Genomic DNA, 13873 nt, shown 5'->3' with positions numbered 1-13873 from the left:
AGTCTTGACATGTACACATCTGACAGGCAGGATTCTGAAGCTTTCCAAGGGTCTGACCAGGCCAGTCTGAGGTTGTCTCTAAGACTTCAGGGCAAGGCTCTGCGGAGGAGGCTCAGTGAGATGGTTTCAAATGTTTTTGGACACATGAGAAATAGCAGTGGTGGGTAAGAAAAATCATGGAGTGGCCTGCTATTGAGCACAAGGCTGAAAGTTGGGCTAAACTCATTCAGAGCTCATGGTCTGATATTTTTAACCATCCATTTTGGGAAAAGAGCCAAATGTCTGGTTAATTTCAGGTGGCAGCAGATATTAACTCACTAAACTCCCTTTGACCTTCTCAAATACTGTGAAAGCTTTATTGGAACCTTTCTTTCTTTCTTTCTTTCTTTCTTTCTTTCCTTCCTTCCTTCCTTCTTTCTTTTTTCTCCTTCTTCTTGGTAGTGGTGGTACTTGTGGCTAATAAGTGGGTGGGTCTGAGATAGGGAAAGAAAGTAGGAGGTGTGGGTGAAAAGTTGATGTAAAATGTTCCTACAGAGTTTAGAGTTCTGTTTTGTTTGTCTAACCAATTTTTATAATAATCTGTGACTGGTACTCTGTAAATAGCACACTTACCTAATCATAAAAATGTATAAATAATCATCTAAGCTGGATCTGGGGTAAAATCATCAAAGCAAATAGCAAAGCCTTGAGAATAATGTTTCTGACCCTGCGATAATTGAGAGGCAGTAGAGAGTTGTAATTACAAGCATGGGCTCAGAAATAAGGCTACTTGTTTGTGAATCACCATCCTACTTACTGACTCTGATATTGGGTGCTGAACTACACGATCTTGGGGATCGAACCTTCCAATGCCTTAATCCCCTTAGCTATAAAGCAGGGATAATAATAGCACCTCTCTGTGACACATCTATCATTATGCATCTATCACACTGTTTCTTTTCCCTCCTGGGAACACAGGAAAACCACATTTCCCATTCTCTTCTTTCATCTACATGCGGCCCTGTGACCAGTTCTGACTATTGGAATGTGGGCAGAGGTGGAAATGACACTATTGAGCTGGCCCCTCAAGCCTCCCACAAGATCCTCTATGCTCCTTCTCTCCTCTCATGGCTTGCCTGCCAGTCACAGAAGATCCAGGATAAGATTCTGAGACCCCTCAAGCTGGTGCTGCCTCCCCAAACCATGGTGTGAAAATCTGCTTGCCAATCATGTTATTGACAGTGATGTAAAGAAGAAATAAATCTTCTATTGTACGAACTACTAACATTTGAGGATGTTTGTTATAGCAGTTACTCAATTCTAATACTGTCTCAAAGTACTAGTTACCCATGACTAAAAACTATAGCATAAAGTTATTATAAAGATTAAATGGAAAAAAAAAGATTAAATGAGTTAGTATAGGGGCCCCTGGGTGGCTTGCCAGTTAAGCATCCGACTCTTGATTTCGGCTCAGGTCATGATTTCACAGTCATGAGTTTGAGCCCCATGTCAGACTCTGCAATGGTACAGAGCCTGCTTGGGATTCTCTCTCCTTCTCTCTCTATGCTCATATTCTCTCTCTCTCTCTCTCTCTCTCTCAAAATAAATAAATAAATAAATAAATAAATAAATAAATAAATATTTAAAAGAAATAAATGAATTACTATATATAGGAACTATCACAACATTATCTGGTACATGATAAGCTCTCAGTAAATATTATCTCGCATATCCATAATCACTATAGATTTGGCCAGTTAGGTATATCCAAAACACCACCTGGTCCATTAACTCTAAGAAATACTATTTGCACCTTCTCAGTAAATGGTGATCATGGACAAGGCACCTATCCCTCACAGTTGTTAAACCGGTTCTAACATATGTTACAAATAATCACTTTGGAGCAGACTGGGCAAGACCGGATGTTTGAAAGGTTGGAAATCTGCAAGAACCTCTACGTCTCAGGCATTCTGGCTGCCTGGAGATACCTTTCCATAGAAACCTAAGATTCAGGTGAACAGCATGACTTTAAGCAAGATTCTCATCAGGACTTGTACAAAAGAAATCTCACAAACTGTTTAAATACTTGTGCTGTTAGGTTTATCAACAGTCTATGCAAAGGGCTTAGCCCAGAACGTGCTCGGTAAGTGCATGCTAGATACCTAATAATAGCAGCAATAATAATCTAACAAATAGTAATCACACTATTATTTGAACACTTGTTTCTTAGAATTTCAAGAATGTGTCTATTGTATGCTTTCTACTTTGGGCTCTTTAGAAAGTGATTTTATAGGCTCACCTGGGTGGCTCAGTCGGTTAAGCATCCAACGTCAGCTCAGGTCATGATCTCACGGTTCATGAGTTCAAGCCCCACACCGGGCTCTGTGCTGACAGCTCAGAGCCTCAAGCCTACTTCGGATTCTGTGTCTCCCTCTCTCTGTGCCCCTCCCCTGCTCATGCTCTGTCTCTCCTTACCTCTCTCTCTCTCCCTGTCACTCTCTCTCTCTCAAAAATAAACAAACATAGGCACCTGGGTGGCTCAGTCGGTTAAGCTTCCAACTTCGGCTTGGGTCATGATCTCTTCATTCACAAGTTGGAGCCCGGCATCAGGCTTTGTACTGACAGCTCAGAGCCTGGAGCCTGCTTCGGATTCTGTGTCCCTCTCTCTCTGCCCCTCCCCCACTCGTGCTCTGTGTCTCTCAATAAAAACTAAAATAAAATAAATAAACATAAAAAAAATGTTTAAGTGATTTTATATCCTGATGCAGCTGTGGCTTTGCCTGTTATGTAATGTCATCTTTTCTAACATTTCATCTAATTTTTCCTTAGTGCAGTCAGAGGCTATCACTTGTTCTGAGGCTTGCTCGACCTAATGAGGCTAATTGGTCCCTGCCCTCTTTATAACATCCTTGACTTATTTGCCAGCTCCACACTTGGGTATTATTGAGTATCATGGATTAGATATGCAACATCACACAGAGATCTCAACAATAATTAGGCAGTAGGAGGTGATTTAAAACAAAAAAAACATTAGTCTCAGCTCTAAAATTCCCCTTCTTTATTAGGTTCAGGTCAATAGATAAAGACCTTAATGTTCCTTTAATGTGGAGACGAGCAAACCTGGCTGCTTTTAGGTTTGGCAAAGTGGAACTGGCGATTTTTCAAGCATTATATGGCTGGCAACTTCTGAGATGTATTCTGCCAAACGCTTTCTCCCCTTAACCTCTAACTATGTATGTATTTCGAAGGGAATTTAAAGCATACATTTCTGATTTATTCATACCTAACTGATCAAAGTTGCGGTGTTCGTCTTGATCAACACTTCCAGGTTCTAAATTCTGTTTCTTTGACCCGGGAAACCCACAGAGGCCAGCAACCATCACCTCCTAGAGAAAAAACAAAACCCGTTGTCTGCGGCTGGGAAGAAGCTAGCTCACATCTGTGTTTCAGACAATATTTAAAGTGACTTTTTCCCCTTTGAATTCTCAGGGAAGGGTCAAAAAAAGATACACAATTTTCCAAATCTCTCTTCTGATATCAACACGAAATGGGAGAAGCCCCAGAACACCTCAATGAGAGAGGTCTGGGGGTAGCAATCAGGATGGAAGGGTGTAAGGGAGGTGTCTAATCCCCGAGCTTAGTTTTCACGGCACTTTACAAAAGACTAACACCAACTGTCTATATCAAGGAAAAGACAGGGGTGACAGGGAGGGGAGGATGGTGGGGAGGAAATATCACAGTAATGGGGATTCTCGGTACTCCCTCCAAGCCACTCTTTGGTGACTGCTTCTGACCTGACGACACCACCCTAGGGATCTGGTATCTTCAGGGCTCCAATTTCAGAAGCAAAAGGAACCACTAAAATACTGGCTAGGCAAAGAGTGACAATAAAAGGCAAAGCTTTCCTAAAAGGGTATGGACATCAAGCATACCAAACTCAGGCTGGTTAAATGCCCTGGTTATTCTGCCGTGATCCATTTTTTCCCCAGCAACTTTTTATAATATTGGCTCTTCTCCCAAAGATGACAAAGCATCATGTGAGTCTGCACAGAGGACGTTCACTCGGCAAATATTCCAGGGAAGGCTTGTCTCCTAGAAAGGCAGGTTGAAAAATTCAGTCAATTTATTTTGGCTGCCTATTTTATAGAACAGGATGAAGTGGTCTTACCTCAAAAAGATAGGAGGTCGCCTTGGACTGTCATAAAAATCATTAACAGTGCAGACCTTTGTCAGTTTATAAACCAGGTTTTTTTTTAATGTTTATTTATTTGAGAGAGAGAGAGAGAGTGAGAGAGAGAGACAAAGCGTGAGCAGGGGAGACGCAGAGAGGGAGAGAGACACAGAATCTGAAGCAGGCTCCAGGCTGTCAGCACAGATCCCAATGTGGGGCTCGAACCCACAAACCACAAGATTATGACCTGAGCCGAAGTCAGACACTTAAGCGACTGAGTCACCCAGGCACCCCTACCAATGAGTTTTAAAGTAATGTTTAAAAGATTTACCTCCCCTTCTACCCCCCGAATAGACCCATGGACAACAGGGTTTAAATTTATAAAAGGAAAATGTTTAAGATGTCTGCTTATCAGCAACCACTGAACGTGATTACATTAGTTATAACTTCCAAAGACAAGTATTTTGTTTTGTTTTGTTTTTAAATAAAACCAAGTACGGCGGACAGACTCTAAAGATGGCCCCACGATTCTTAGTTCTATATTCCTGGGGTGCCAACCCTGTGTAATCTCTTCCTCTTGTGCATGGGTACAACCTAGAACTTACTGCTAACTCAACAAAATAGAGCAAAAGTGATAGGTTATCACATCAATGATTGTGTTGTATTATGGAAGACTGCCTTGCTGGCAGATCGGTCCACACGGCAAGGGGCTAAGGGCAGCCTCTAGGGTAGCTTCCAGCTGACAGGTGCCAACAAGCCTGAGGCCTCAGTCTTACGAATGCAAGGAAATTAATTCTCCCCAAAATATGAGTGGGATGAGAAACAGATTCTTGCTCAGTTAAGCCTCCAAATGAGAACCCAGTCCAGCAGACCCCCTGATGACAGCCTTCTGAGACCCTGAGCAGGGCACCCTGCTAAGTTACGCCCAGACTCCTGACTCATAGAACCTGTGAGGGAATAAATGCGTTTCATTTCAAGCTGCCAAATTGGTAGTAATTTGTTGTAAAGCAATAGATAACTAATACACCAAGGGTCTTTCATAACTGTTCCCGCTACTTTGAGGTTTCATATTGACGCAGTGAAACACAAAGCCGAGCTCTGTAGTCAACTGATGTTATAAATGGCTCAAGCAGCCACAACTTCACCACTGCCAACTTACCACCAGAGTAACAGGAGATAAATGTTTTGCCAGGGATATGCCTTTTCCCACCTTTTGGCACAGTTAGAGAAAACCCATAGTGGGGCTACTGGTGGCTCCTGGTCGGTTAAGCATCTGACTCTTGATTTCCACTCAGGTCACGATCTCATGGTTCTTAAGCTTGAGTCCTGCCTCAGGCTCTGACCTGACAGCACAGAGCCTGCTTGGGATTCTCTCCCTCTCCCTCTTGCTCAAAAATAAATAAATAAACTTAAAAGAAAAAAGAAAGAAAGAACCCATAGTGAATGATAATGTGTTCCTCAGGCCTTTGAACACTGTGTGGAGACATGCTTTGTTTGAATAAAGAGAACCCAGTACACTGATGCTTTCCCTACCCTAGAGGTCACTTGCAGAATTTCCTTAAGGCCTTCCATCCACAAACATGAAATAATTACAACAGCCCACATATATGTCATTTGCATCCTCATATGACTGCGAATTGTAGTTTTCAAAAATCTTATTACGCCCACCAAGAAAGATACCGATACAATCTGAGAAGACTCGTTTATGAGTTTATATATGTGATATGATAATTCTAGGTCTCTCACTAGAATAGGATTGCCACATAAGAAATGATCAATACTTACTGAATACCCAAAGTACAATTATTCTAGAAGACTGCCAATACCGGATTTGTTTTTCTTCTTTGTTCCTTGCATACTCTCTCATAGGTTTGAAACCCCATAGTAGTTTTGTCACTAAGTCAGCCAGCATTTTTTCATACACCTGCACACATAGCACTATGCAAGGTATCTTCAGGGAAACAGAAGTTGGAGAAGATACAGCTTTGCCCTTAAGGACTATACAAATTAACTGGGTGGGAAGATGTGGCACACAAAAGTTGATCAAAATCTAACTATAAGGCATCCTCCAAACCAATATCTGGGCCAAACTGAATACAGAATTTCTTAGGGAGTGCTCCGGGGAATGATCAGAAAACTTGGGAACGTGCACAGGTTCTTCAAACGGACATGTCTATGGGAGAGAAGGCTGGGCATTCGAAACAAGGTGGAGAGACTGAGGGGAAGAAATTGAACTCCCAGAGTTTATGCATCCATTTCCCAGAGGAAAACATGTCTCCAACCCAGAGCTTGCCTGAGCTTTGGAATCACTTTTTTAAAAAACCAAACACTGGCCTGGACCTAACTGAAGATACCAGTACCGGACTCAAATCCAATGAAATCAGACTGTCTGGTGGCTGGGTTTGGGATTAGCATTTTTCAAAAGGTCCCCGTGAGTCAATGTGCAACCAGGGTTGAGAGCCCCCACTAGCCTGAAATGCCATGACTGGGTTCGATTGATGAGAAATGTTCCAGGACCACAAGGGAGGCAGCAACATGTAGCCGTTAAGATTCGAAAGTAGAATAGCCTAGGCTCAAGTCAAGGCCCTGCAACTTATGTGCTGGGTGATCATGGGCAAGTGACTTCACCTCTCTGAGCCTTGTCTACACATCTGCAGGCTGGGAATAAGAATTGTAGTTACCTCCTAAACATGATGGAGAACTAAATGAGATAAGGCTTATAAAGCGTCTGATCCAATGCATGGTGCATAATCAGAAAAAAAACTTCTTCATTATTATTATCTACGCCCAAGATTCTCATTTTTTCATAAAGGTACCCGAAGTCTAATGTCCATTTCTGAAGTCTTTGCTTCCATCAGGCTTAACAAAATTATCTTAACTCTGACCACAGCCTGAACCTGGCACATTGACGAATTCAAGCACATTGAAGCAGGACCACAAAGAAATAAGATAGAGTGGAGATAAGTCAAGCTGGGAGCAAATGAGCATCTTAATGTCAAGTGAAATGATGACTGACAGAGCCCACAGCTCCCCTGATGAGCAGACCAGGAGTTACCAACATTGGAACAGCCCTTTCCGTAAAAAAGTTACAGGGCATTTAAGTGAAACATGGTAAAGATTTTCCATATTACGTGGGCTAACAGTGTGCCGTCCTTCCCCTCATTAGTGAGGACACAGCCTTAGCATCCACATCGTTCTGTGTGAATCATTCCCCTCCAACTCACCCTGGTTCCCATCACTTTACTCCAAAGTTTCCTAACACGTGGCCTGATTAATATTTTTCAGACAAGTCATTTGAATGTTTCCTCAACTTCTCAAAACCAGCAATGTGCCAAGAACGAAACCATTCAGATCATCTGTACTTCTCAGGGAGGAAGTTTATTCCTTCAAGTGTACAGAATTCATGGCTTAACTCCATTTTCACATTTCCGTATTATGTTTAAGACACATGTCTCATGATGACATAGAACACAAATCTGGAAATCTTGGGCATAGAGACCTCAAGTCCTGTAACGGAAAGCTTCAGGAGCAGTGATTTCTAGAGACTGAGCAGGATAAGGGCTGCAGGAGGGGGAAACTGACAAAAAACAGTAAGAGCTCAAAGAGACATTTGGTCAACAATCTCAAATGCTCTGAAAAGTCAAGTAAAATAGAAATACAGAGGTGTCATTTCGGCAAAGCAACGCTGCATCTTTGGTAATTTTAACTTCAGTTATTGTAGTTTCAAGTTCTAAAATATACATTTGGGTTTTCTTTTATAGTTTATAAAATGGGTTTCTTGTATACTGCTAAATGCTTAGAAAAGGAAGGCTGGAAGAGCACCCCGTGATCCTTTGATGGTGGTCAATGCTAAAGCAACATTAAGGGTGACTTTAAGTCTCTTTATTAGTCTCTTTAGTGGCCTGTGAAATTTGTGTAATGAGCCTTTCTTATTTTTGTACTATTGAAAGATAATTTCTAGATGAAATAAGATGTGTGTTTTACAAAAAGACTCTGGTCCTTTTGGACAGAAGCAGTGGGTTTAGAAAAATACCAAAAATCTTCTGCTTAATCAAGAAAGGGCTGTCACTGAGTATGAATTTTAAATGCTCAGTGGGCTGGGAAAAGCCTTCTGCCCTGGAAAGAGAAGACGAAAAAGACTCCTGGTCAGAAAAGCACAGCCCTTCTGGCTCCCCCGGGTGGCTGTGAGCGACTCCGCTCGCCTTCCAAAGCCTCACTGCAGCGGGGACAGCGGACGCCCCACTGCATGTGTTAGTGCTGGGCAAACCTCAGAGGCCAGCCGAGAAGCGTTCTCCTCGGCAAAGATTTAAGTCTCTGTTTCACAAATTCAATCAGGGCTTTTCATGATTCCAAAGGACTACCGTTCAACTTTTTTTTTTCCTCTTCCATCATTCAACTCGGAAACATTCCTTTCTGTGGATTTTCATGAACTCCTGCCCAACACCAGGTGCAAATTGAAAAACTCCCACTGGCCAATTTCAGCATAGGGAGGACTACTGTTCTTCCAACAGAGCCCTCTTTCAGGCCAGGGGTTCAGATCTTCGCCCCTGGGCACACAAGTCAGGGGTTTCACTTTGATCCACAAGCATCACTCATGAAAAACTCCCTCTCTGTGGCGACTGCCTCTCCAGACCCCCGGCCTAGAGGCTCAGCTACATCTGCCTGTGTGGACCTGGGCATTTGTCGGGGAGGAAAGCTGGAGCGATTCCTTGCTGATCTGAAACTTTAAACGTACAAGTGTCCTTGGATCAGACATGTAATTTTCCACCGCTGTAATGTATGTGTAGTTGACATTATCATTTGGCAAATACTTTACAGTGAGTTACTCTCCTTAGCTTGCAATTCGGAGACTAATGGGTGGTCTTTCTCACTTGGGATACTCCACAGATGGATCACAAGGTTAGCTGTGCCACCAACATCCCTGGAATAACACGCGTGCCTTCAGAAACCGGCTGGTTCCAGCGGGAATTCAATTCTGGTTTCAGGTCAGCCCCGCACATTACTTGTGGTGTCAGCAATTATCCTATTAAAATTTTTTTTACCAGACTTTATTGAGCTTCTACTTTGTAATTTCAGTTGCTATAATTAATCCAAACACGTATTATTTACTTGAATTGCCACCTTCATATCTTGTGAAGGGATTGGAAGAAGAGCAAGATTAGTTCTTTATATTTGCCTCCAGCCACTATATAAATATTTTATCTTCTGCTAATTGAGAGTGGGGTACACATGGCTATTAACAAACGCTGCTCTTGGAGTTTTCCTGATCTGAATTCATTAGATTTGTCATTAGGGCCTTGGTGAACAAACAAGTCATCCGAATTCCTCATTTGAAGTACAGGAGTGGGGGGCTTGGAGTGCTGTTTTCTGGTATTGTTAGCAGGCTGTGTCTACCCATGTTACAGCTCAAAGAAGCAGTTCAGATCACATCTTGGAAGAAAGACACCAAAATATCAGATGATAAACGTTACATAAAGCTTCTGATATGCAAACTAGGTGTCTAGTCAGAGTCATGCAGGATACAGATGGCTCACTCATATTGGTAATTCATGAAATGAACGAGACTGTTCACAACGGCATAGGCAGGGTTGCAGGGAACAAAACAGGCAGGGCAGTGCTTCCTGGCCAGTAGGAACAAAGAACTTCAGCTACCAGCGGAAGCCTGAACACACAAGAAAGAGGAGAGGATACCAGAAGCAGGAGAGGGCAGCTAGAGGGGCAGGGTTTCCTGAAAAAGATTGCAGCTTTTGGCAGAAAGACACAAACGATGGCAACCAGGCAGTCTGAAGTCGGGGGATTAAGACCTCAGCTCCCTTCTTCTCCTCCTACTTCCTGATCTCCTGCTCCTGTCTCCTATTAGCCAAGGCCAACTGGGAGCTGAAGGATAAGGGAGCATGAGGTGCATATGGGTCAGCCTCCTGGGGCACAGAGAAGAATGGAGAAGGGTGGAGAGTGGGTGTGGTGAGGGGGGACAAACAAGAGTATTAAGAAAAACCACATATTTTTAAGTATAATGAGTATACAATGAAGAGCACAATAAATGCATTCTTTCCTGGAAGCTAAAAGCTAATAATGTGCAATTAGGCAGTTGATGCCTGAGCTGGTTCTAGTACAGGTAGAAGCCAATCTAGGCCCAAGGGAAGGCACTGTAGGCTGAGAAGGGCTGGGGGCAAAGGAGTTTCAGAAAACAGCTGTGTGGCCAGAGCCCAGAGTGTAAACAACTGGGGCAAGATGGGATCCCGGAGAGATGAGGGGCCAGGCTATGGAATGCTAGGTTGGATGGAAGGAGTGGGATTTTTTTTATGGACTTTCAGCAGCCAAGTGTTATCACCGGACCTATAGTTTAGAAAGGCTGTCAGCTATATAGAAATGGGATTGACGACACTGTTGAGCTACAAACCCTTTTCTGGAAGCAAGTGGAACAAAGAGACTAGATGATCAAAATAAATGAAAGAATTTCTTCTGACCACGATAGCCCCAGAGAACTTGGTTCAAGTGACAGCTGAGAAGGAATCAGTACAATCATCTCCCTTTATAACCCAAATGATCATTATGCTTAATTGTCTTTCCAAAAGATAACCTTCCTCTAAGATCAAAGTACTCTTTTATACAATCTATGAGCATTCTGTTTCTAGAACAACACTGGATATATTGCACAGAGGGTCCTTTTGTGTCATAGGAAGCTTGTGAAGAAACTTCCTTGGCACCAGAATCCCCCTCTGGCTGACTTTTTTGCTGCATTCCTACACCACTGTAAATGGCTGCCACATTACCTCCTGTTGAGATATGTATACATCATAATCTTGTGAATTAGTTGTTAATTTTGATTAAGTAGATCGCACCCCCCTTGAATGCACCGTGCCAAATCCTGCTGTGTATTCCTCACTGCCACCCCCAGTGCTAGATACGCTCTGAACATAAGCAGGTGTTTATTTGCTTTTCTTAAAAGCATACCATCATTCTCCACACAGGAAACAATTCATGCTTTGAAAGGAGGGGTTCCTTACAACTCACTGGAGTGTCTCTCCTAAAATAGTCTATGCCTTTAAGCATCCGTATTTTGAGCTCGAGACAAATCATTTATTTAATTAGAAAAACTATTTTGAACATCTGTAATACACTAGCCCAATAGTCCATGAAATACAATAATTTTGAACATAAAAATAAGGAAATTTGTGGGATGCCTGGGTGGCTCAGTACTTTGAGCCTCCGAGTCTTGGTTTCAGCTCAGGTCATGATCTCATGGTTTCTGAGTTCGAGCCCTGCATCGGGCTCTGCAATGAATGTGTGGAGCCTGTTTGGGATTCTCTCTCCCCCATTCTCTCTCTGCCCCTACCCCACTCTCGTGCTCTTCCTCTTTCAAAATAAAGAAATTAACTTTTAAAAAAAGGAAATTTGTGTTAATATGTGAGTGACTAAAAAGTCATCTACTGTGTCATCTTTCCCAAATAATATTTAAAACTTTTCAGACCTTCAAAGCCTATTCAAAGATTAAATATCGTAGAAGTTTTTTTAATGTGTATTTATTTTGAGAGAGAGAGAGAGAGAGAACATATGTAAGTGTGAGCAGGGGAAGGGGCAGAGAGAAAGGAAGAACGAGAACCCCAAGCAGGCCCCACATTGTCAGCACAGAGCAGGACACGGGGCTTGATCTTATGCAGGGCTTGATCTCACAGAACCGTGAGATCATGACTGAAGCTGAGATCAAGAGTCGGATGCTTAACCGACTGAGCCACCCAGGCACACTGAATATTGTAGAAATTTTGATCACTGTAGAAGGGCTAGTGAGGAAGGTATTTTTGGTTAGGGAAGCATCTTAGCATTCGTCATGTGATACCTCTCACAACATGTAGGACTGCCAGAACTCTGCATTTAGAAGCACAAACTCCCACTCTCTTAAAGCCTTGCTGAACTGTCACCTTCTCAGTGGAGGCAATTCAGATGACTCCCCACACAGTCCCTGGGAATCACTCCAAAATCCATATTTCTGCAGGTAGTACAGCTTAAAATGGGGTTCTCAGTCATGTTCTTCAGGATAACCTGTGCGGTCTCATTTAGGCTACATCCCATCAGTACCATCACTGGCCCAAATCGTGATGATTCATGTACATCTATCATTACCATTAGACTGTGAACTTCTTACAAACGGGAGCCATACATGAACATCCATGCCCCCACAGACCTGGCACAGCTCCCGGAAAATACTAGATTCTTGTTAAATGTGATCCTTTTCTCACAACTGTAAGAGACCCCTGTGTGTCACCATATTCAGATGTTTTATCTTAAACCCAAGCAACATAGTCCAGAAACCAATTGCCACAAAGGGCCACATAGGTGTCACCTCCCAAGAATTCTATTGGTCAAGCAGTCCCAGAATCTTGTCCAGATTCAAGCTGAAGAGACATAGCTTCACTTTGTCATTGAAGGAATGTTGGAGAATTTGTAGCCATCTTTAATCTATTGCAAGAGCACTTGCCAGGCCTGTTAAAAGAAGCCTGGCTATAATTCTTTAATCATGTTTTCTGGCTTGGGAAATAGAGTTCAAAAAATATGGGCAAATGGGTAAAACAAAACAGAAGAATTCAAATCTTCTAGCACCTATGGCCCTCTATAGCTTACTGCCCAAACACCTTGGTCACAGGGCATCTGAACTGCATTTGAATCCCACTGGGGTCTCTAATAGTTGCCTTTCACAGAGGGAAACTGGACATTTCAACAGTAGTGAACGGAATAATTGGTACTTTTTATCAGGCATACTGCAGCATGAGAGATTCTGATGCCGAATCATCAAAGTGATACAAAGTCCTGCGGATGGGCCTAGGGTACTGAGCCCAGAAATCCTCCTCCAGGGATTCCATTAGTTTGCCTCGTGAGGGTTCAGAACTTTGAATGACTCTGGACTGGAAAATTCTCCTGTCTTTATTCTGCCTATTGGCAGCCCTAATCCATCTATGTGCCTAAATCAGACATCTCGTGATCCATTTCCCACAACTGAGAAATCAAACCTCACTGCCCTTGTTCTATGCCTGGGCAAAGTGCATGACCTGGCAAACAGACACGGGCTCAACCAAGTTGGTGGGCTATTAGGTAGTCAAAGCGAAGAACTTTACTTGGTCAACACAGAAACGAAAATAACTCGTCCGTGTGAAGCTTGGTTAAAACGGCATTTGAGCTAAAAGCCCTTTTGTTGAGCTTGAAAATTCTTGACCAAGGGGTGGGAGTCATAAAGTGCTTTATGAGTCATGAGAAGGTCAAAGGTCACCTTTCAACTTTTAAAACAAGCCCTGGCTACTTACCGTCCCTTGCTTGCCTTCCCTCCTGCCCCCTCCTCTTCACCAGCTTCATCATCTATGTCCGCTTCACAGTCTATCTGTAATGAATTTGGATCCAGTTCAAGGAATACACAGGAGGACTTCAGCTCCCAGAGCAGGCTGCTCTGTAGGAGGGAGAGAGAAAAGAAAACACCCTGGGGCGGCTCTGTATTTCCAAAAGATTAGAAATAATTAAACAATAAGATATTCAACTTGGATTATTTTGGAACAGTGATTAATGGCTCTTCTCTTTCTAATGATTACCCTCCTCTAAGCTAATCCTTCCCAACCTCATTTCAAAGAAAATGTTGGTTAACACTTGATTTGTTTCATTCCACGTACTCTTAAGTAAATCAGGGTTTATTATGGCCCTGACATTCATACCAATCAGCTGCCTCCCTCTCTCCTCTCT

At 42.7% G+C, this 13873-nt stretch overlaps 1 long non-coding RNA gene across 1 annotated transcript; it reads right to left on the bottom strand.

Moving 5' to 3' along the window:
* Positions 1-3137: 3137 nt before the first annotated feature.
* Positions 3138-13637, bottom strand: LOC132680174 (uncharacterized). Its single transcript, XR_009610558.2, has 3 exons — positions 13447-13637; positions 3912-4071; positions 3138-3365 (listed from the first exon to the last, which is right to left on the bottom strand). It is a non-coding gene; the product is annotated as an uncharacterized LOC132680174 (long non-coding RNA).
* Between the last annotated feature and the right edge of the window lie 236 nt (positions 13638-13873).

This window comes from Panthera onca, chromosome A1, assembly GCF_046562875.1.
Source record: "Panthera onca isolate mPanOnc1 chromosome A1, mPanOnc1 haplotype 2, whole genome shotgun sequence".
Taxonomy (NCBI): domain Eukaryota; kingdom Metazoa; phylum Chordata; class Mammalia; order Carnivora; family Felidae; genus Panthera; species Panthera onca.
The sequence above is the reverse complement of the archived record's forward strand: the minus strand, read 5'-3'. Positions and strand labels throughout refer to the sequence as shown.